This window comes from Saimiri boliviensis, chromosome 14 (assembly GCF_048565385.1).
Source record: "Saimiri boliviensis isolate mSaiBol1 chromosome 14, mSaiBol1.pri, whole genome shotgun sequence".
NCBI classification, from domain to species: domain Eukaryota; kingdom Metazoa; phylum Chordata; class Mammalia; order Primates; family Cebidae; genus Saimiri; species Saimiri boliviensis.
This window is the reverse complement of record NC_133462.1, coordinates 43,917,174-43,940,345: the sequence shown is the minus strand read 5'-3', so window position 1 is coordinate 43,940,345 and position 23,172 is coordinate 43,917,174. Positions and strand designations below refer to the sequence as shown.

The window sequence follows — 23,172 nt, the reverse complement described above, 5'->3', positions numbered from 1 at the left end:
CACCGCGCCCGGCCCCCCGGCCTTGGGTTTCTAATTTGTGCACTGAATGCTTATTACTGACAGCTAGCACGGAAGGGGGGCCCTCGTCCTATGACCTGGCAAGGAAGTGAATTCTGGAAGAACCACAGTGAGCTTAGACAACTGGAAGCGTCACTACCGACGGCAGGTAGCCAGCACTCAATTTCAGCCTGGGGAGGCCCTGGGCAGACGAAGCCATCATGCTGTGACCCCCACAGTTGTGAGCGCAGGCATGGGTCTTGCTTTAAGCACCGTGTGTGTGGTAGTTGGTCATGCAGCATATGCAGCTGATACGCAAGGCCAGGATGGGACTGGTTGGGGTTTCCAGGCTGGAGTGCCCCCTGGTGAGCAGGCATGGGTCCCCAGCCTGGGGCAGCTTCAGCCCCCACCGCACCCCCGTTCGCTGCTCCTGGGCCATGCTCCACACACACCGTCTCTGCTGTTTTCCTTTTTCTTTTTTGAGACGGAGTTTCTGTCTCGTTGCCCAGGCTGGAGTGCAGTGGCACGATCTCGGCTCACTGCAACCTCTGCCTCCCGCGTTCAAGGGATTCTCCTGCCTCAGTCTCCTGAGTAGCTGGAATTACAGGCGTCCACCACCATGCCAGGCTGATTTTTTTTAGCTTTTTTGTAGACACAAGGTTTCATTATGTTGGCCAGGCTGGTCTCGAACTCCTGACCTCAAGTGATCTACCTGCCTTGGCCTCCCAAAATGCTAGGAGTGAGCCACCATGCCCGGCCTCCTTTTTTTTTTTGAGACAGGGTCTTGTTCTGTCACCCAGGCAGGAGTGCAGTAGCGCAATTACAGCTCACTGCAGCCTCAACCTCCCGGCCTCAAGAGATCCTCCCACCTCAGCCTCCTGAGTAGCTTGGACTACAGGTGTGCACCACCACACCCAGCTAATTTTTTTTTTTTCTTTTTTGAGATGGAGTTTCACTCTGTCACCCAGGCTGGAGTGCAGTGGCATGATCTCCACTCACTGCAACCTCTGCCTCCCGGGTTCAAGGGATTCTCCTGCCTCAGCCTCCTGAGTAGCTAGGATTACAGGCATCTGCCACCACGGCTGGCTAATTTTGTATTTTTGGCAGAGACAGGATTTCTCCATGTTGGTCAGGCTGGTCTCGAACCCCCGACCTCAGGTGATCTGCCTGCCTCGGCTTCCCAAAGTGCTGGGATTACAGGCGTGAGCCACCTCGCCTGGCCCTGGCTAATTTTTAATATATTTTTTTCATTTAGAGCATGGCTATGTTGCCCAGGCTGGTCTCAAACTCCCAGGTTCAAGCGATCCCTCGGTCTCGACCTCCTAGAGCGCTAAGGCCCCAAGCATGCACCCTGCGTGCGCCCGGCCTGCAATTTTGTTTTTTCCAGCCCTGAGACGGATGCAGCACTTATAAGAACCCTGCAGACTCAGGTGGCTTCTCCTTGAGCCAAGCAAACCGTCCCCCACCGCTGCTTCCTGGAAACCGGTTCCAGAGCGCAGGAGCCTTTCTCTCCTGATGGCTCAGGAAGTCAGGCTCAGCGCATTCCAGCTCGGCGCGGGCTCCGGCGGCTTCCAGGCAGCTCCACAATGAGGCTGCTGCGCGTTTCCAGTCTGCTCATCAAAGCAGACCCAGCCTTGTGTGGCTCGGCGGCGAGCCGGGGTGAGTCAGCCCCCGGGGAAGGTGGCCTTGAGGGCGTCAGGGAGGGGTGGCTGGCCTGGTCTTGAGCAGAACAGAAGCCGCCTTGATCTGGCTGTAAAACTTCCAGACCAGTAGCTCTGTAGCTCGCAGAGCTCCTGCACTCTTTCCTCCTGGGGGCCTGGCGATGCCCCCCGGCCCCCACCCCGCCAAACCTCTGCCTGCCACAAACAAGGGAAGAAAAATATATCCCAAACAACAAAACCTCCAGCCAGATTTTGCAGGAGGGGGAGACAAAGCTTGGAGTGCAAACATCAGCTCGTCCCGTGGAGGGGCGTCTGCTGCTGAGAACACTGTGTTCAGAGACGGGGAGGGACAGGCTGTTATGTTCAGAGAGGAAAACATCCAAACCCCAACAGAACGGAACGGCAGTTTGGGAGAGAAGAGAAGGCTCCCAGGCACCCTGAAGCAAGTTGCCCCCGTGCTGCGGCTGGGGGAGCTGGGTGTGCAGAGCTGTGTCCCTGGGCACCTGTGTCCACGTGCGTGCCTGGCGTGAGCACGAGAGCCTTGGCCACGCGCAGTCCTGGGAGCCATGAGGACCCCAGAGCATCTCATGGCAGCCCCTGAAAACAGCGTGCAGTGGCGCGACCTCGGCTCACTGCAACCTCCATCTCCCGGGTTCAAGAGATTCTCCTGCCTCAGCCTCCCGAGTGGCTGGGATTACAGGCACCCGCCACCACGCCCGGCTAATTTTATTGTATTTTTAGTAGAGACGGGGTTTCACCATGTTGGTCAGGCTGGTCTCGAACTCCTGACCTCATGATCTACCTGCCTCGGCCTCCCAAAGTGCTGGGATTACAGGCGTGAGCCACCGCACCTGGCCCATTTTTACTAGAGACGGGGTTTCACCCTGTTGGCCAGGCTGGTCTCAAACTCTTGACTTCAGGTGATCTGCCCGCCTCAGCCTCCCGAAGTGCTGGGATTACAGGTGTGAGCCACCGCACTGGGCCAACAGTGGCTCCTAATGGGGGGTGATTCAGCCCCATCGGGAAGCCCTGGGCAATGCCTGGGACATCTGTGGTTGTCCGGGTTCTCCTGGCAGGGAGTGGGAGTGGGTGGAGGCAGGACTCTGCTCGGCACCCCTCAGTGCCCAGCACGGCCCCACCCCAGAGGAGGATCCCATCCCACCGTCCACAGTGCTGAAGGAGGAGACCCTGAATTAATCATTTGCGGAAAATGGGGTTCAATCCCTGCCCACAGCAGACACCAGAGTAAGCTCCCAATGGGGCGGACGGTGTGAACCAGCGGGTCCTCAGCTCCTGGGACACGCCTCCTCTCTCCCTCCCCACTCAGGGTGTGGATTTCAACATGTGCAGCCTCTGGGAACCTCAGCAGGGCAGAGGGTCATGGGACGCAGAGTCTTTTGGGGGTCTGTGGAATCCCCTTTCCCTGGGGCTTCACCTGGGGGTGATTCTGCCCCCCAGGGGACCCTGGGCAACGTCTGGGGACATCTGTGGTTGTCATAACTGGGCGGAGCTTCTGGCATGGGGCGGGCGGAGGCCAGGGACACTGCTCAGCACCCTGCAGTGCCGAGGATGGTCTCACCCCGGAGAACAATCCGGCTTCTGTGTCTACAGTGCCTGGGGGACCCTGGCTTAGACCGCAGAAAGGCGCACACGTAGGCCCGGCAGGGTGGCTCACACCTGTCATCCCAGCACTTTGGGAGGCCGAGGCGTGTGGATCACTTGACGTTAGGAGTTTGAGACCAGCCTGGCCAACACAGTGAAAGCCCAGCTCTACTGAAAAAAAATGCAAAATTAGCCGGGCATGGTAGTGCAGTCCTGTAATCCCAGCTCCTCGGGAGGCTGAGGCAGGAGAATCACCTGAACCTGGGAGGCAGAGGCTGCAGTGAGCTGCGACAGCACCACTATATTCCAGCCTGGGTAACAAGAGTGAAACGTTGTCCCAAAAAAGAAAAAGAAGAAAAAAAAAAACGCTGGGCGAGGTGGCTCACACCTGTAACTCTGGGAGACTGAGGCGTGTGGATCACCCGAGGTCAGGAGTTCAAGACCAGCCTGGCCAACATGGCGAAACCCCGTCTCTACTAAAAATACAAAAAAATTAGCCGGGCATAATGGTGGGCACCTGCAGTCCCAGCTACTCAGGAGGCTGAGGCAAGAGAATTGCTTGAACCCGGGAGGTGGAGCTTGCAGTGAGCTGAGATGGCACCATTGCACTCCAGCCTGGGTGACAGAGGAAGACTCTGCCTCACAAACGAAACAGACAAAGGCACACAGCTTTGAGAGCGGACATAGGGCGGCAGGGTGAGAAGCCGCAGGGCGAGGCTCAGGCCTCGGTGTGTCCCCTGGCGGCTGGGATGCAGGCCCCCCACTCCGCACCCTCCGGCCCTGAGAAGGCTCATACATCCTCACCAGGACACCAAAGAGGGGACCACGCAGGACTCCGGGTGCCAGATTGACACGGAAACTTCCATACAAGAGACGCATCTGAGAGCGGCCGCAGGACCCCCGGCTCCCATCGGCAACCAGTGTCTGCACGCCGAGATCCCCGCGTCCAGGGCAGGCCACCCCCGCCCCGCACCTGCTGCCCCTCCGGAGCCAGGTCACCCCAGCAGGGCCTGGGAGGGGGGCTGTGTGCGGGGCCGTCCGTGCCGGCTCTAACTGTTGGTGACTCTGTGACCTCAAGGCAGGGCTGTGGGGACCAGGGCTGCCGTGGCGGGACAGGGACTCTGCCACACGGAAGGGAGGGCCGTGGCCTGGCTGGGAAACAGCGTCTCGTGACTGTCCGTGTCAGCGCGGGCCCTTCGCTCCCGGGCTAAATCGGTCCTCGGGGCAGCTATATTTAGAAGGTGCTAAGGCGAGGGAATGAATGAGGTGCCCGCGAGCAAGTGAAAAATAGACCAGCGGGGCAGGAGCTGGGAGCCCAAGAATGAGCCGGCTTGTTCGGACCAAGGGGCCGGGATGACAGAGGGTGACAGCTGCCAGTGTGGGTTTGGTCGCCGCAGTGATGGGGGCAGGAGGAAAGAAAAGCTGCTCTCTGTCCCGCCGGCGGTGGGGTCGGCGGGGGCGGGGGCTGACCACGGTCATGTGAGGGTGTGCAAGCCCAGGAACTGGAGCCGGGCCAGGACACTGAGCCCTGTGGCTCCTGTCACTCCAGTCCTGGCTTCCCGGCTGAGGAAATGTAGTCACCCTGGCCCTGGGCCAGGGCAAGGGGCAGCGCCAGCCTCGTGACGGTGGCCCTCGGGAGCTGAAGGGCAGGACGGGTGAGAAGAGACCAGAGGGCAGCACAGGGCCTTCCTACCCAGGCGCGGGTGGGTCTTTGTCCACCCAGGCCCCCCAGCAAACTCCTACACATCCTGCAAAGACCCTTCTGCAAAGCCCCTGATCACAACCATCCTTGCCCAGCCAGGCTGCACTAAAACCCCTTCCACGCACACCAGCAGCTCCCTGGACGCTCCTTGTGACATTGTGGCTGCTGCCCATGACACACATTTCTCATCTCACAGCTCTGGGCTCAGAGTCCAATATGGGTCTCGCTGGGTTAAAACCAAGGCCTGGGTAGGGATGGTCCCTCCTGAGGGCTCCAGGGGAGACTCCCTTTCCTGCCTTTCATCTTTAGAGGTGCCTGTATCCCTTGGGGCCCTTCACCCCCTTCACAGCCACGGCACAGCCCCTTCTAGTCTCTCTCTGTGACTCTCACTCTCCCGCCTCCTCCCGTGAGGACCCTGTGAGGTCACTGTGCCCCGCGGAGCACCCAGAGGGGCGGTCTCCTTCACTCAATCCCACCTGCAGACTCCCTTGTTCCATGTGGGTGACACAGCCCCAGCTGCCAGGGATTAGGGTGTGGATCTCTGGAGCTGTTGTTCTGCCAACCCCAGGCACATCCCAGACGCTGGGTACCAAAGAGGCCACTCGGAGGGAGGGGGCTGGAGGCCGTGGGGCAGGGAGATCACCGAGGGTGTCACTTCCCGGAACCCACTCTGGTCCCAGGGCCAATCTCCCTCCCAGCACAGGGACTCCTGGCCCCCGGCAGCCTTCGGAGGCAGAGTGCCCAGTCCCACCTCCATCCATAGCAGGTGCTGCTCCTGGGCAGGGACAAGCATGGCCAGCTGTGCCCACCCCTCTGGAGTCTGCAGCAGGGGCTGGGTGGTCCAGACACGCACATTGCCAAAGGCGGACCTCGGGCCTAGGCTTCTCTGCTGTGGCCCGTGAGTTCCAGGTCATGTCATCAGAATGGCTGGATGTCACCAGCATCGTGGGTGACAGCTCCAAGGCCACCCCACTCCAGCCCTGGTGTTATTACAAAGTCCCGGAAAACCGGCCGGATGCGGTGGCTCACGCCTGTAACCCCAGCACTTTGGGAGTCTGAGGCGGGCAAATCAGGAGGTCAGGAGTTCGAGACCAGCCTGGCCAACATGGAGAAAACTCATCTGTACTAAAAATACAAAATCACCCGGGTGTGGTGGTGGGCGGCCCCAGCTACTCCCTCCTACTGAGGCAGGAGAATTGTTTGAACCCGGGAGGCGGAGGTTGTGGTGAGCTGAGGTCATGCCACTGCACTCAGCCTGGGCAACAGAGTGAGACTGTCTCAAAAAAATAAAATAAAATAAAATAAAATAAAATGAAATAAAAAGATGACCTACCTTGAGGACAATCTGACCCTCATGTCAGCGATGCTGAGGCTTCCCTGACGCTGAGACACCCTGGTCTAAGGGACGTTCTGGCCAGAAGCGGGCTTTCTCGTGATATGTGCACGTTGCTTGCGTCCTGACAGGTTCAAGTGACTAAGCTGGGCAGGCTGAGGCCACCAGAGGGTTTCCTGGGCCCCCGTTCCAGACACACACCTTGAATCCTCAATGCCAAGGCAGTCCAAACCCAAGGGACCCCATGGGGGCATGAGGTCTGGACATCAAGGTTTGGCAGGAAAGCGTCAGGACCCCTGGAGAGAACCCTGACTCTGGCGCTGACCCCACTGTGTCTGACTCAACGCTCGACGCTCAGACGCGGCAAAGGGCAGGAAAGCAAGTTTCTTTTCTCTGTTTTCCTTTTCTTTGAGACAGAGTTTCACTCTTGTCGCCCAGGCTGGAGTGCAGTGGTGCGATCTCAGCTCACCGAAACCTCCGCCTCCTGGGTTCAAGTGATCCTCCTGCCTCAGCCTCCTGAGTAGCTGGGATTACAGGCACGCGCCACCACGCCTGGCTAATTTTGTATCTTTAGTAGAGATGGGGTTTCTCCATGTTGGTCAGGCTGGTCTCAAACTCCTGACCTCAGGTGATCTGCCCACCTAGGCCTCCCAAAGTACTGGGATGACAGGTGTGAGCCACCGCGCTCGGCCTAAGATGCAGAGGAGGATATGGAGGGAGGCTTTAAGGGGGCTTCATTTTCTTTCTTCTCTACTTTTTTTTTGTGGGGGAGGGAGTCCCACACTGTCACCCAGGCTGGGGTGCAGTGGTGCAATCTCGGCTCACTGCAACCTCCGCCTCCCGGGTTCAAGTGATTCTCCTGCCTCAGCCTCCTGGGTAGCTGGGACTACAGGTGCCTGCCACCACGCCCGGCTAATTTTTTGTATTTTTGGTAGAGACGGGGTTTCGCTGTGTTAGCCAGGATGGTCTCGATCTCCTGACCTAATGATTCGCCTGAATCGGCCTCCCAAAGTGCTGGGATGACAGGCGTGAGTCACGCACGGCGCCTGCTGGGGCTGTGTTTTCTTCTGGAGGTTCACACGGGCATTTGTGATGCTAAGCAGGGAATTTCAGTCTCTCCTGCAGAACCTTCTGGAGAGGCATCACAGCAGCTACCACAGCCGCAGCCACCAGGCACCAGGCACCAGGAGGGAGGACCCACAGGGCCGTGTGTCCGGGGTCAGCCGGCAGGCCTAGGGTGACGGCGGGGGTGCCGGGACTGGCACGCTTGGTGTGCACAGAACTTGTGACAGTGAGTTCGTCTTGGCCTCTGTCCCAAGATGAGGTTTTGATGACACGCATGGAATCTCTAACAATGAGATGGACTGTGTGGTTTTGCTCAGGCTTACATCCCCTTTTCTCGTCTATCCAAATTCCATTACGCCTTTTCTTGCTAATGCAGAAACTCGGCCAAGTCCTGGGCTGCCCCAGGAAGCGCTGAGGTCTCCTGCTGCCCTCGGTGGAAAGGGGAAACGTGGCTGGCTCGGGGCTGGGCGCCCTGACGCTCAGTATCCCTGCAGGATGGGGGAAGAGGGTTCGGGTCGAAACCAGCTCAGAGGAAGTGGGTAGAATGCCAGGCGCCATGGCAGCCGCTGGGAGTCACTGTCTCATCCAGCCCCCCGGGTGACCCTTCTTGTTGGCTTCTTTTGAGACGGAGTCTTGCTCTGTCACTGAGAGTGCAGTGGCGAGATCTCGGCTCACTGCAACCTCCGCCTCCTGGGTTCAAGCGATTCTCGTGCCTCAGCCTCCCGAGTAGCTGGGACTACAGGCACACACCACTACGCCTGGCTAATTTTTTATGTTTTTAGTTGAGACAGGGTTTCACCATGTTGGCCAGGCTGGTCTCGAACTCCTGACTTCATGATCCACTCGCCTTGGCCTCCCAGAGTGCTGGGGTTACAGGCGTGAGCCACTGCGCCCGGCCTCCCCATCCTACTTTCTCCGTCTGTGAATCTCAGGGCTCTAGAGACGTCCTAGGAGTGGAATCACACAGGGTGTGTCCTCCTGAGCCTGGCGTCTGTCACTGAGCCTAAGCTCCTCCAAGTGCATCCACATGGCAGCTGGTGTCAGAGCCGCCGCTCCCGGTCGGGGCTGAATCGGGTTCTGGTGCGTGGAGGGACACTGGAGGTGTTTCTGGCTGTTCGGAATCTCACTGCCGTGAACATGGGTGTACAAATCCTACTTTGTTTTGTAAATTCTGCCTCCTCCTCCTCCTCCTCCTCCTCCTTCTCCTCCTCTTTCTTCTTCTTTTTGAGATGAAGTTTCGCTCTTGCTGCCCAGGCAATGTGCAATGGCGCGATCTGGGCTCACTGGAACACCTCCGCCTCCTGGGTTCAAGTGATTCTCCTGCCTCAGCCTCCAAGTAGCTGGGATTATAGGCATGCGCCACTATGCTTGGCTAATTTTGTATTTTTAGTAGAGTTTCTCCATGTTGGAAAGGCTGGACTCGAACTCCAGACCTCAGGTGAGCCACCTGCCTCGGCCTCCCAAAGTCCTGGGATTATAGGCGCCCACCACCAAGCCTGGCTAATTTTTGTATTTTTTGGTAGAGCTGCAGTTTCACATGCTGGCCAGGCTGGCCTCGAACTCCTGATCTCAAGTGATCTGCCTGCCTCTGCCTCCCAAAGTGCTGGGATTACAGGCAGGAGCCAGGGTGCCCGGCCTCCTCTGCTGACATTCTCACCAGGCCCCAGCCGCTGAGACTGTCCCCCAGGGAGCGTGACCGTGGCCCTGCTGGGCTCTGAGGGGCCTGCACAGGTGAGCAGGTGGCCCACATGGCCTGAGAGGCCAGCAGCTGCTCTGTGGCCAGAGTCTTGTGACTCCAATCCCTCTCCGCCTCTGACCTGCCCCCGGGTCTTGAGCCTCTTTTGGCTGCCGAGCCTCAGTTTCCCCACCTATAAAATGCAGACAGTGAGCCCTGCTCCTCCCCAGGGATCCTAGGAAAACTAAAGGACTTGGAGCAGTGGGCCTGGCCTGCAGGGGGCATGGGAGAGGTGTCCGCTGAGTCGCTGAGTCGCTGAGTGGGGGGATGCCGAGGACCCGGGAGGGGTCCGTGGTGGGGATGGCCGGGCGGGTGGGAACAGGGCCAGCGGGCTTAGCCAGGGCCCCACGAGAGCTGCCTGATGCCATCACTGGATGTGCTTGTCATTCCTCCCAGCAGATGCTGCCGTGTAGGGACGTAATCCCGTGGCACGTGGCCACGTGGCTGGCGGCTTGAGCCTGCCGCCCAGAGACACTGGAGCCCAGCCCGGGCAGCTCTGTGCCACCTGCCATCCAGCCAGCACCTGCGTGTCCCAGGGGACTGGGCTCAGGGCGGACTCCAGGGACCTCACACTGGTCGCCTGACCTCCCGCAGAGGAGCTCTGGTCTCCCGGTCAGGAAAACAGGAGGGAGGGCAGGGACCCCAGCTTCGTTCATGGAGGAGGACGTGAAAGGGTCGCTCGAGACGCCACGGGCGCGTGGCCACCCCTCAGCAGTCGTCACTGTCTTTGTCATCGTCCTGAGTGTCAGGTGTGTGGGGCCCGGGCTAGAGTGAGGCCATGAGGCACTCACCTCGGGGGCAAAATCGAGGGGACGCCGAGAAGCCCGGCCATGCTGCTCAGTCACGTTTCCATGCAACCTTTCACTGCTTACGTGTACATATAAATAAACCCACGTATTTCCTATAAATATTTCTAAAAATTCCTTTTTTATTTTTTATTTTTTGAGATGGAGTTTCGCCCTTGTTACCCAGGCTGGAGTGCAATGGCGCGATCTCGGCTCACCTCAACCTCCGCCTCCTGGGTTCAGGCAATTCTCCTGCCTCAGCCTCCCGAGTAGCTGGGATTACAGGCACGCGCCACCATGCCCAGCTAATTTTTTGTATTTTTAGTAGAGACGGGGTTTCACCATGTTGACCAGGATGGTCTCGATCTCTCGACCTCGTGATCCACCCGCCTCGGCCTCCCAAAGTGCTGGGATTACAGGCTTGAGCCACCGCGCCCAGCCTAAAAATTACTTTTATAATATTTATGAGTTTATACATTATATTTATAAATCTATATATTTACAAATAAATACAAATACATATATTTATAAATAAACAAACAAATATATAAACATATATTTTAAAAGAAATATATAAAGATAAACAAATATATATATTTATAAATAAATATGTATATGTTATATAAATAAATATATATATTTAACACTGAGTCTCGCTCTGGCCCCCAGGCATGATCTCGGCTCACTGCAACCTCTGCCTCCCGGGCTCAAGTGACTCCTGCCTCAGCCTCCCAAGTAGCTGGGATTGCAGGCACCCCCCACCACACTCAGTTAACTTTTTCATATTTAGTAGAGATGGGGGTTTTGCCATGTTGGCCAGGCTGGTCTTGAACTCCTGACGTCAAGTGATCCACCCACCTCAACCCCAACAAAGTGCTGGGATTATAGGCGTGAGCTACCGCACATAGCCTATTTATTTACATATTTTTAAGAGACAGGGTCTTGCTCTGTCTCCCAGGCTGGAGTGCAGTGATGTAATCATAGCTCACCACAGCCTTGAACTCCTGGCCTCAAGCAATTCTCTTGCCTCAGTCTCCTCAGTGGCTGGGACTGCAGGCGCCCGCCACTGGCCCCACGCAGGGGACACTGCCATGAGATTGTTGGTTCTAGAATCCAGGGTAAAGTCCCCCATCCCAAACCAGCCCTGCCTCCACCTCACCGTCAAGTCCCTAAAGCGTCCCGAGATCAGGGGCTAGAAGCCCATTCCCAAACGAAATTACTTGCTTTCTTCTTTTTTTTTTTTTTTTTTTTTTTTTTTGGTGAGACGGAGTTTTGCTCTTGCTGCCCAGGCTGGAGTGCAGTGGCGTGATCTCGGCTCACCGCAACCTCCGCCTCCCGGGTTCAAGCAAATTTCCTGCCTCAGCCCTCCTGAGAAGCTGGGATTACAAGCATGAGCCACCACGCCAGGTGAATTTTGTATTTTTAGTAGGGACGAGTTTCACCGTGTTGGCCAGGCTGGTCTCGAACTCCCAACCTCAGGTGATCTGCCTCAGTCTCCCAAAGTGCTGGGATTGCAGGTGTGAGCCACCGTGCCCGGCCATGAGAGTTGCTTTCTGACTGCTTTCCCTCCCGAATAGATCACGGGGTATGTGGAAATTACGATACGATACTCTTCAACTGCCAATGGACCCACGACGGAACCATGAGGGAAATTAGAAATTACCCTGATGCAAAGAACAGAAACGCAACCTAACCCTCGACGTGTGGGAGAGAAGCCGCTGCCTGTGATCACCTGCAGGGAAAAGGGAGAAAGATCTCAACTCCACAACCTCACCTTAACACCTTAAGGCAGGGGTCTGAAACCCCTGGGCCATAAACCCGTACCTCCAGTCTGTGGCCTGTTAGGAACTGGGCTGGACGGCAGCGGGTGAGAGGTAGGCGAGTAAACCTAGGTTCTTCTGTATTATTTTTCTTTTTGAAACGGAGTCTCACTCTGCCGCCTGGGCTGGAGTGCAGTGGCGCAATCCCGGCTCACTGCAACCTCCACCTCCTGGGTTCAAGCGATTCTCCCAACCCAGCCTCTCAAGTAGCTGGAACTACAGGCACTCACTACCATGCCTGGCCAGCTTCTGTATTTTTGGTAGAGATGGGGTTTCATCATGTTGGTCAGGATGGTCTCGAACTCCTGACCTCGTGATCCGCCCGCCTCAACCTCCCAAAGTGCTGGGATGACAGGTGTGAGCCACCGCACCCGGCGCAGGGACCGTCCAGTTGCGGGAAACCAGCTCCCTGCTCCCACTGATCCCACATTACAGTGAGCTGTGGAATTACATTACAATGTAATAATAACAGAAATAAAGTACCCAACAAAAGTTAGGCGCTGGAATCATCCCCAAGCTGTCCTCCCCACTCCCCCACCCCCCACCTTCCCCAGGGGAAAAGCTGTCTTCCACGAAACCACTCCTTGCTGCCAAAACGTTTCAGGACGGCTTGCCTTAAGCAACCAGCAAAGTTAGAAGGAAGGCAGCCCCAGGCCAGCAGGAGGAAGGAACTTGTAAAGATCTGAGCAGCGATAACGAGATGAGAAAAACTGTTGAATCCACGAAACCAAAAGTTGGTTCTCTGAAAAGAGCTGTGAGATTGACAAACTCTTCGAGGGGCTGACCAAAAACAAAACCAAAAAAAAAAAAAAAAGAAAAAAAAAAAAAGGAAGTAAGATGCAAATAATGCAAGCAGAAACGAAAGGGGGACATAACTATCAACCTTATGGAAATGAAAAGCATGAGCAGAGAACGCCGTCCTATTATGAACAGGTAGGACACCCAATGGGGTCACCTACGTGAAATGGGCAGATTCCTAGAAAAACAGGAGTGAAACAGATGGGCTGTGGTTTCGGGTTCCACTCCTATCTCTTAGATACTGATTCAGACGCCAGGATGCCGCTTAGCATTTATATATATAAATATATCTTCCTTCTTTATTTTAGAGACCTGGTCTCACTCTTTGCCCAGCCTGGAGTGCAGAGGTGTGATCACAGCTCACTGCAGCCTCCACCTCCTGGGCTCAAGCGATCCTTCCACCTCAGCCTCCCCAAATGCTAGGATCACAGGCATGTGCCACCACACTGGGCACACATACACACACACACACACACACACACACACACACACACACACATACATATTTTAAGAGTCCATGTTTTCTTGCTCTGTTACCTAGGCTGGAGTGCAGTGGTGCAATTATAGCTCCAAATTCTTTTTATTAAAAAAAAAAAAAAATAGCCGGGCGCGGTGGCTCAAGCCTGTAATCCCAGCACTTTGGGAGGCTGAGGCGGGTGGATCACGAGGTCGAGAGATCGAGACCATCCTGGTCAACATGGTGAAACCCCGTCTCTACTAAAAATACAAAAAATTAGCTGAGCATGGTGGCGCGTGCCTGTAATCCTAGCTACTCAGGAGGCTGAGGCAGGAGAATTGCCTGAACCCAGGAGATGGAGGTTGCGGTGAGCTGAGATTGTGCCACTGCACTCCAGCCTGGGTAACAAGAGTGAAACTCCATCTCAAAAAAAAAAAAAAAAAAAAAAAATAGAGATGGGGTTTCACCATGTTGGCCAGGCTGGTCTTAAACTCCTGACCTCAGGTGATCCGCCCACCTTGCCCTCCCAAAGTGCTGGGATTACAGGTGTGAGCCACCATGCCCAGCCTATATTATGTATATATATATATATATAAAACATATATGTGTGTGTGTGTGTGTGTGTATATATAAATATATATATAAATATATATATATATAACATATATAATGTTTTTTGTTTTGAGACAGAGTCTGGCTCTATCTCCCAGGCTGGAGTGCAGTGGTGTGATCTCGGCTCACTGCAACCTCCGCCTCCAAGGTTCAAGTGATTCTCCTGCCTCAGCCTCCCGAGTAGCTGGAATTATAGGCGTCTGCCACCACACCCTGCTAATTTTTGTATTTTTAGAAGAGATGGGATTTCGCCCTTTCGGCCATGTTGGTCTCAAATGCCCGACCTCAGGTGACCCGCCTGCCTGGGCTTACAGGCGTGAGCCATCGCACCCGGCTGCTCTTATATTTTGGTATCTATATCCTTGTGCAATCTTTGCAACCTTCCTGCAGAATGGAGCACGTCATCTGCACGGCACACAGCTGACAGGAACCCACCCAAACAGGGCAGAGCTGCTGGAAGGGGATCTGGGATTTGAACTCAGGTTTCCTGGCTCTGAGCCTGGAGCCCTTTTACGGGATGACTCAGCCTCCCGATGTGTCAGGCACACATAAAAGACTGAGGCTTGTTTGTTCCTTTTTCTAAAAAATAAGAGATTCCAAGCCCGTGAGGTAAGAGAAAATGCCACATACCTTTTTTAGTTTCCCCAGGAATCGCCGCGTGCTGCACGCCCTGTTTAAAAAAGGAGAGAGAGAAAGAAGAGCGTGGTGACATATTTTTTACTTACAAGGAACTCACAGAGCTGCCTCCAGCTGTTCCTGGAGACCCATGCTGCTGGCACCAGAAAATGAAGCATGGGAATTCCAAATGCCCTCCGTGCCCTCCGGAGGAAGCAGGGGCAGGAGCAGCTTTATTCTTTACCAGCGATCCGTTCGGAAAACACATGGAAGTTTCTCTTGCAGGAAAACCGGGCAAACAGTCTTCTAGAAACTTGTGTTCATCCACTGCAGAACAAGGGGGCCCCATCCCCACCGTCAAAGTCCGGTCTATCAGACACACCAGTGCAGGAAAAACAAAACACCCCGGAGCGGAGCCTTCCCGTGGAATACTCGGGTGTTTTTCCATCTCTGATTTCCAGTTTCACGGAAGCCACGTGCCAGGCAGAGGGAGAGGTGGGAAATGGAAACTGGGGGCAAACAAATGAACCCCGAGTGGCGGAAGTGACAGGTATACCGGGCCAGGAGGTCACCGGGAAGGGAGGGACGGCTCCGTGGGCCTGTGACGGGTCTTGGGTGTGGGGCGGGCTCCGGGGTGTGGGGTGGGCCTGGGCCCTGTGGACCTGCTGTTTTCCACGGAACGGAATCCTCTGCTCCAGGCCGGACCCAGGATCGAGCCAGGCGCCACATCCATCTCTGCTGCAGAGGGCACAGACTGTGAGGAGCCATGGGGACCACCCTGATGGTCTTTCCTGGCTCCCACCAAGCCCTGGAGTGAGAGGCAGGCAGTACTCTGCGCCCCCAGCTCCAATGCGCCACCTATTTCGTGGACAGGGAGGCCCGAGGCAGGCAGAGCCTCCTGCCTTACTGAGCGTCTACACTGGCCGAGGTCACGGAGCCAGGGTTTGCACACAGCGAGGCCAGACGCCTGGTTCTGTGCCTCCGGTTAGGCCACGACTGCTTTGCTGCTGAGCCGCCGGCCCCACTTTGAGAAGCCAGGAGCTGGCCGGGCACGGTGGCTCCTGCCTGTAATCCCAGCACTTTGGGAGGCCGAGGCGGGCGGATCACTTGAGGTCAGGAGTTCGAGACCAGCCTGGCCAGCATGGTGAAACCCTAGCTCTACGAATAATATAAAAATTTAGCAGGTAGCCGGGCGCGGTGGCTCAAGCCTGTAATCCCAGCACTTTGGGAGGCCGAGGCGGGTGGATCACGAGGTCAAGAGATCGAGACCATCCTGGTCAACATGGTGAAACCCCGTCTCTACTAAAAATACAAAAAATTAGCTGGGCATGGTGGCGTGTGCCTGTAATCCCAGCTACTCAGGAGGCTGAGGCAGGAGAATTGCCTGAACCCAGGAGGCGGAGGTTGCGGTGAGCCGAGGTCGCGCCATTGCACTCCAGCCTGGGTAACAAGAGCGAAAACTCCGTCTCAAAAAAAAAAAAAAAAAAAAAAAAATTAGCAGGGCATGGTGGCGCACGCCTGTAATTCCAGCTATCCGGGGGGCTGAGGCCGGAAAATCACTTGAACCTGGGAGGCAGAGACTGATGTGAGCCAAGATGGCGCCACTGCGCTCCAGCCGGGATGACACACTGAGACTCTGTCTCAAAAAAAAGGGAAAACAAAGGAGAAGCCAGGAGCTGCCGCGCTCTCAGCCCTAAGGGGGCCCTGTCCAGCGCAGCGGGCTTGCCCGGGGAGGTCAGCGGGCCCAGCTTCCTGAGCTGCTCGAGGCCGGGCTGGGCCGGGTTCACGTGGCCCAGGCTGTTTCCCTCCTGCCCTGACGGTCCCCTGTGGTCCCCGAAGCCGGCCCAGCCCCTCTTCCTTCACAAACATTTGCCGTTTCCACAAACCAATGGGGTTTTTTCCACTGACACAAAGAAGAGCCACGCGGCCGATGCTCGTGGGCTGGAGTCAGCTGGAGTCGGGGCCACGCACACAGTACTCTTTCTCAGCAGCCCTGCCCCCCCAGGGCTGCGAGGGAAGCCAAGGACGCTGAGGTCGGCGGGAGGCCTCCCACCCTGCAGCCCAGCGGGGGAGGCCGAGTCCTGGCTGTCCCAGAGGCTCCAGGGTCTCAGCTGCAGGGAGGAGGTGGCTGCAAACGCCATTCGCTTAAGCCAGGGCCTCTCCCCGCACCTAGCATCAGGGACACCAGCGCCAGATGGTTCTCTGGGGCGGGGCCATCCTGGGCTCTGAAGGGTGCTGAGCAGCATGCCTGGCCTCTGTCTGCTCCATGCCAGGAGCACCCCCAGATGGGATGGCCACAATGTCCCTAGACACCGCCCAGGGTCGCCTGCGGGAGCAAAATCAATCCGTGTGAGAGCCTTGACCTCTTAGTGACCTATAGACAGCAAGGGCGCTGCCTCCCCTCCGAACTCTAGACACAGATGCACATACACACACACATACACATACACACACACGTACACACACACAAACATGCACACAGACATGTGCACACACACGTGCACACATTCACATGCACACAGACACATGTACACACGTGCACATGCAGCACACATGTACACACATTCACACTTGCACACACGTACACAGACACACAAATATGCACACATGCACACAGACGTGCACACATTCACACACACACGTGCACACACAGGTGTACACCTTCACAGGCGCACACACGTGCACACACAGATACGTGTACACACATTCACATGCGCACACGGACACGTGCACACAGACACGTGCACACATTCACACACACATGCACACAGACGTGCACACGCACATACACACGTGCACACATTCACATGCACACACACGTGCACACACAAACGCACACATGCACAGACATGCAGACACGTGTGAACATACATTCACATGTGCGTAGACACGCACACACGTGTACACAGAAATGTGCACACACAGATACTTGCACACACACATGCATGCATAGTTGCACCAGTGCACGCACATAGCCACATATGTGCACACACGCACAGGCACACTTGCAAACACACAGGCACACACACGCACCGGAGCGAGAGCCTCCACCCAGTCCTGCCTCTAAAGCAGGGCCCTGCTGGTGAACACGCACAGACTCAGGATTTTCCTCCCTCCTGCCCGAAGGCGCCTTCACTGCAGAAGACTCAGAAAGGCCCTGGCTGGCCGGGTCCAAGGGATCGTAGCACCGTGCCGCCGTAGAGAAAGAAGGGAAATTAGACTTCTGACCCGTCACAAACTGTGAGTAAGAGCGATGACTCCAGGCCAACCCGGTGTGACCTCAGCTCCTGATCCATAGAATCAGGACAGTGGCCGAGATGCTGGAGCCACCTCACCTGCACCCCCGGGTCAGCCGCAGAACCCACAGGACTTCCACCCCGCCCCAGGCCATGGCCCTTGACTAGGGAACCACAGCTCCTCATTCTGCTGGGGTGACTCGGTGTGCTTCTCTCTCAAGCTTGCTTTTAGGTGGCTGGAAATAATCGCTTTTCATCAGCACGCTATATAATTTTCATCATCCTTGCCATCGATGGGTGCTGTCTTTTTTTTTTTTTTTTTTTTTTTTCCCTTTGACACAGGGTCTGTCACTCAGGCTGCAGTGCAGTGGCGTGATCACAGCTCACTGCAGCCTCAACCTCCTGGGCTCAAGCGATCCTCCTTCCTCAGCCTCCTGAGTAGCTGAGACCACAGGTGCACGCCACCACACCCAGCTAATTTTTATTCTTGTAGAGATGAGGTTTTGCCATGTTGCCCAGGCTGGTCTCAAACTCCTGGGCTCAAGAGACGCTCCCACATTGGCCTCCCAAAGTGCTGGAATGACAGGTGTGCGTCACTGCACCTGGCCAGCAAAGAGGTTTTAAAGGCAGAGGATCAAACTACGTATAGAACCTCAATTTTTAAAAATAAGAGGGTGTGTGAGGAAAAGATAGAGTGCCGGGGTGGTGGATGTTCCTTTCCTTATGTGATTTTCAGATTTTGTAAAATTCAGTTATACAGTTTTCTTTCTTTCCTTCCTTCCTTCCTTTTTCTTTTTCCTTCTCTCTCTCCTTCTCTCTCTCTTTCCTCTCTCTCTCTCTTCTCTCAGTCTTTGACAGATTGTTGCTCTGTCGCCCATGCGGGAGTGCAATGGCGCGATCTCGGCTCACCGCAACCTCGCCCTCCTGGGCTCAAGCAATTCTCCTGCCTCGGCCTCCCGAGTAGCTGGGATTACAGACACCCACCACCACGCCTGGCTAATTTTTGTATTTTCAGTAGACACGGGGTTTCACCACATTGGCCAGGCTGGTCTCAAACTCCTGACCTCAAGTGATCCCCTCACCTTGGCCTCCCAAAGTGCTGGGATTACAGGTGTGAGCCCCCGCACCCGGTCAGTTATTAGTCACAAAGAAGATATATATATGTATGTATATATAGACACACACACACACTTACACACATAGACATATACACCGCCGATTTGATTCTCATTATTTGTGGTGGTTTTGTTCTGTGAAGTCATCACAATAGCTGAGTTTGTGAATTCCGAATCACGACACCTAGAGAATATTCTTGCAGGGTTAGTTTCCTTTGAGTTTCAGGAAAGTTTCCTTTGCCTTATCTGATCAATACATGACCTTGTTCTGTGTGTTTCTTTCTCACTCTGTCACCCAGGCTGGAGTGCAACGGTGCAATCTCGGCTTCCTGCAGCCTCAATCTCCTAAGCTCATGGGATTCTCCTGCCTTGGCCTCCAGAGTACCTGGGATTACAGGTGCCCGCCACCACGCCCAGATTTTGTATTTTTAGTAGAGACGGAGTTTCTCCGTGTTGGCCAGGCTGGTCTCAAACTCCTGACCTCAGGTGATCCGCCCACTCCAGCCTCTCAAAGTACTGTGATCACAGCGGTGAGCCCATGCACCTAGCCTAATTTTTGTATTTTTTTTGTGGAGACGACAAGGTCTCTCTGTGGGATTCCAGGCAGGAGCCCCCATGCCCAGCCTGGTGCTTCCTTTTAAAGGTGCCTTCTTGGCCGGGCGCGGTGGCTCATACCTGTAATCCAAGCACTTTGGAGGCCAAGGCGGGCGGATCACCTGAGGTCGGGAGTTCAAGACCAGCCTGACCAACATGGTGAAACCCCGTCTTTCTTTGTTTTTTTTTTTTTTTTTTTTTTTTTGAGACGGAGTTTCGCTCTTGTTACCCAGGCTGGAGTGCAATGGCGCGACCTCGGCTCGCCGCAACCTCCGCCTCCTGGGTTCAGGCAATTCTCCTGCCTCAGCCTCCTGAGTAGCTGGGATTACAGGCACGCGCCACCATGCCCAGCTAATTTTCTATATTTTTAGTAGAGACGGGGGTTTCACCATGTTGACCAGGATGGTCTCGATCTCTCGACCTTGTGATCCACCCTCCTCGGCCTCCCAAAGTGTTGGGATTACAGGCATGAGCCACCGCGCCCGGCGAAACCCCGTCTTTAAAAAGAAAAAAAAAAAAACTAAATAAAGGCGCCTTCTCGAGTGCCCATCGAAGACAAGGCGTGTGGAACAGGACAGCTGCTCTCCCTCCTGCCAGAGCGAAGCTTCTCCCTCCTATCAGTTCCTCCCTGAGGTCCCAAGGAACACAAGATGGGACTTCAGCTCGATGCGTGGGGCCACTGCAAACAGCAGAACCACCAAGAGCACAAAAACTCAAACCCCCGAGGCTCTTGCTCGACAGTGATAGGACAGGGTCCACCTGGGGTGAGGGGAACGGGAAGGTGGAGCTCGGCCTCCAGTCTAATTTCTCTTTCTTTTTCTTTTTGAGACGGAGTCTGGCTCTGTCACCCAGGCTGGAGTGCAACGGTGCAATCTCGGCTCACTGCAACCTCTGCCTCCCGGGTTCAAGCACTTCTCCTGCCTCAGCCTCCTGAGTAGCCAGGATTATAGGCATGTGCCACCACTGCTGGCTAATTTTTGTATTTTTAGTAGAAACGGGGCTTCTCTATGTCGGCCAGGCTGGTCTCGAACACCTGACCTTAGGTGATCTGCCCGCCTCAGCCTCTCGAAGTGCTGGGATAACAGGTGTGAGCCACCGCGCCCGGCCACGATTCTAATTTCTGTCCCTCTGCACGTGTCCCAGGATGACAGGGAAAGTATCCCAGGCATTGATTTGGGGTTCACGAATAAACACCATCGAGCAGGCGAATCTGCAGATACGGACTCCATGAGTGATGAGGGGTACTAGAGAACAGACCCAGCCTGTCCCTTGTACCCCTCAGTGTGCACAGGGCCTGGCAATGGCAGAAAGGAGGGGACCACCTGGGACCCCACATCACCCCACCCCATAGGTCTGTCTCACACCAGCCCTCAGGGCTGACCCTCAGGAGAGAAGGTCCGGCTCTCTTTAGGGGGCCCAGGCAGGACCCCTGTACGCCCCCCATGATTTATTTTTATTTTTATTTATTTTTTAGAGACGGGGTCTTGCTATGTTGCCCCGGCTGGAGTGCAGGGGCTATTCACAGGCGCGATCCCACAACTAATCAGCACGGGAGTTTCGACCTGCACCGTTTCCGACCTGGGCTGGGTCACCCCTCCTTAGGCAACCTGTTGGTCTCCCACTCCCGGGAGGTCACCATATTGATGCCGAACTTAGTGCAGACACCCAATTGGCATAGTGCACTACAGCCCAGAACTCCTGGGCTCAAGAGATCCTCCAGCCTCAGCCTCCCGAGTAGCTGGGACTACAGGCACGCGCCACCCTCCCCAGCATATTTTTTATTTTTTATAATTTTTTTTTTTGAGATGGAGTCTCGCACTGTCACTCCGGCTGGACTGCAGTGGCATGATCTCGGCTCACTGGAACGCCCACCTCCCGGGTTCAAGCAATTCTCCCATCTCAGCCTCCCGAGCAGCTGGGATTACAGGTGCCTGCCACCACGTACAGCTAATTTTTTGCATTCTTAATAAAGACGGGGTTTCACCATGTTGGTCAGGCTGGTCTTGAACTCCTGACCTCACACGATCTACCCATCTTGGCCTCCCAAAGTGCTGGGATTACAGGCGTGAGCCACCGTACCCGGCCTGTACCCCCATCTTATTTCTGTGTCCTACCCAGCCCCTTCCTTGGGGCAGTGATTCTCATCTGGGGGTGACCCTGCCCCCAGGGGACCCTGGGCGGTGGCTGGGGACACTGTGGTTTTCACGACTTGGGGGTGCTCCTGGCATGGAGGGTGGAGACCTGGGATGCTGTGGTGCCTACACCCAGCCCTGATGTGCACAGGGCCCACGGGGGACCCTGAATTCATTATTTGGGAAAAGGCCGGGCACGGTGGCTCACGTGTCATCCCAGCACTTAGGGAGGCTGAGGCAGGCGGATCACCTGAGGCAGGAGTTCGAGACCAGCCTGGCCAACGTGGTGAAACCCCATGTCTACTAAAAACAAAAATTCACCAGGGATGGTGGTGAGCGCCTGTAATCCCAGCTACTTGGGAGGCTGAGGCAGGAGAATCACTTGAACCCGGGAGGCAGAGGTTGCAGTGAGCAGAGATGGCGCCACTGCACTCCAGCCTGGGTGACAGAGCGAGACTCCGTCTCAAAAAAGAAAATTATCTGAAGGCCAGGCGCGGTGGCTCACACCAGTAATCTCAGCACTTTCGGAGGCCGAGGCGGGGGGATCATGAGGTCAAGAGATCGAGACCATCCTGGCCAACACGGTGAAACCCCGTCTCTACTAAAAATAGAAAAAAAAATTAGCCAGGTGTGGTGGCATGCACCTATGGTCCCAGCTACTCGGGAGGCTGAGGTGGAAGAATCGCTTGAACCCAGGAGGCTGAGGTTGCAGTGAGCCGAGATGGTGTCGCTACACTCCAGCCTGGGTGACAGAGCAAGACTCCATCTCAAAAAAGAAAATTATTTGAGAAAACAATTGAGTACAATTTCTGCTCACAGTGGGCACCAGAATAAGCTCCTGATGGGGCAGACAGTGTAAACCAGGGGACCCCAGATTCTGGGACTCACCTCCTCTCCTCCTCCCCACTCAGGGTGTGGATTTCAATGTGTGCAGCCTCCTCGGACCTCAGCAGGGCAGAGGATCACGCACACAGAGTCTCTTGGGGGTCTGTGGAATCCCCTGACCCGCGGGGGGACTCAACCAGGGCGATTCTTCTCCCTGGGGACACTGGGCGATGTCTGTGGACATCTGTGGTTGTCATGACTGGGGGGTGCCCCTGGCATGGAGTGGGTGGAAGCCAGGGACGCTGCTCAGCACCCTGCAGTGCCCAGAGAGTGATCCACGCCCCCGTGTCCACAGCGTGCCAGGGAGACCCTGGTTAAGGGTGTCACAGTTGTGGTTCCATCAGCACCACTGCCCTTCTGTGCCCGGGAGGTGCCCTACCCTCCCCTTGCCCCTTCCTCTCTGCACCCCAGCCTGGGTCCTTGACCATTCCGGCTCTCAGCGCTCTTTTATTTTTTTGAGGCGGAGTTTGACCCTTGACACCCAGGCTAGAGTGCAATGACATGATATCAGCTGACTGCAACCTCCACCTCCCAGGTTCAACCGATTCCCCTGCCTCAGCCTCCTGAGCAGCCAGAATTACAGGCATTCACCATCACGCCCAGCTGATTCTGTATTTTTAGTAGAGACGGGTTTCTCCATGTCGGTCAGGCTGGTCTCGAACTCCTGATCCCCGCTGGTCTGCCCACCTCGGCCTCCCAAAGTGCTGGGATTACAGGCGTGAGCCACCGTGCCCGGCCCTCTCACTGATCTGGGACACACAGCACTCACAAGAGCCTCTCTCAGAAGGACAGAAATTACACGGGTTTCTTTCTCTTCTTTGCACTCTGAAAAGCACCCGAGAGCAATGTGCCCAGCAGAGGCAGCTTCCCCGGGCGGCCCGAGAAACAGGAAGCCCTGCCGCTGAGCGTCGCCTGCTCTTCTGGGAGACCCGCGGGGAATCCCCTTCCTCCAACCTTTCTCAGAGAAGTTTCTCTGCATTCTGCTTCTCAGAAAGAAACTAGGATCTGGGGCAGGCATTCACACCCTC

At 55.7% G+C, this 23,172-nt stretch overlaps 1 protein-coding gene across 1 annotated transcript in view; it reads right to left on the bottom strand.

The window, feature by feature from the left end:
- GNG7 (G protein subunit gamma 7) overlaps positions 1–23,172 on the bottom strand; it is a 183,687-nt gene that overhangs the window by 27,858 nt on the left and 132,657 nt on the right. Inside the window, exon 3 of the mRNA XM_039466196.2 lies at positions 14,198–14,237. The gene's annotated coding sequence lies outside the window, so the exon portion shown is untranslated. The remainder of the gene's footprint in view (positions 1–14,197; positions 14,238–23,172) is intronic.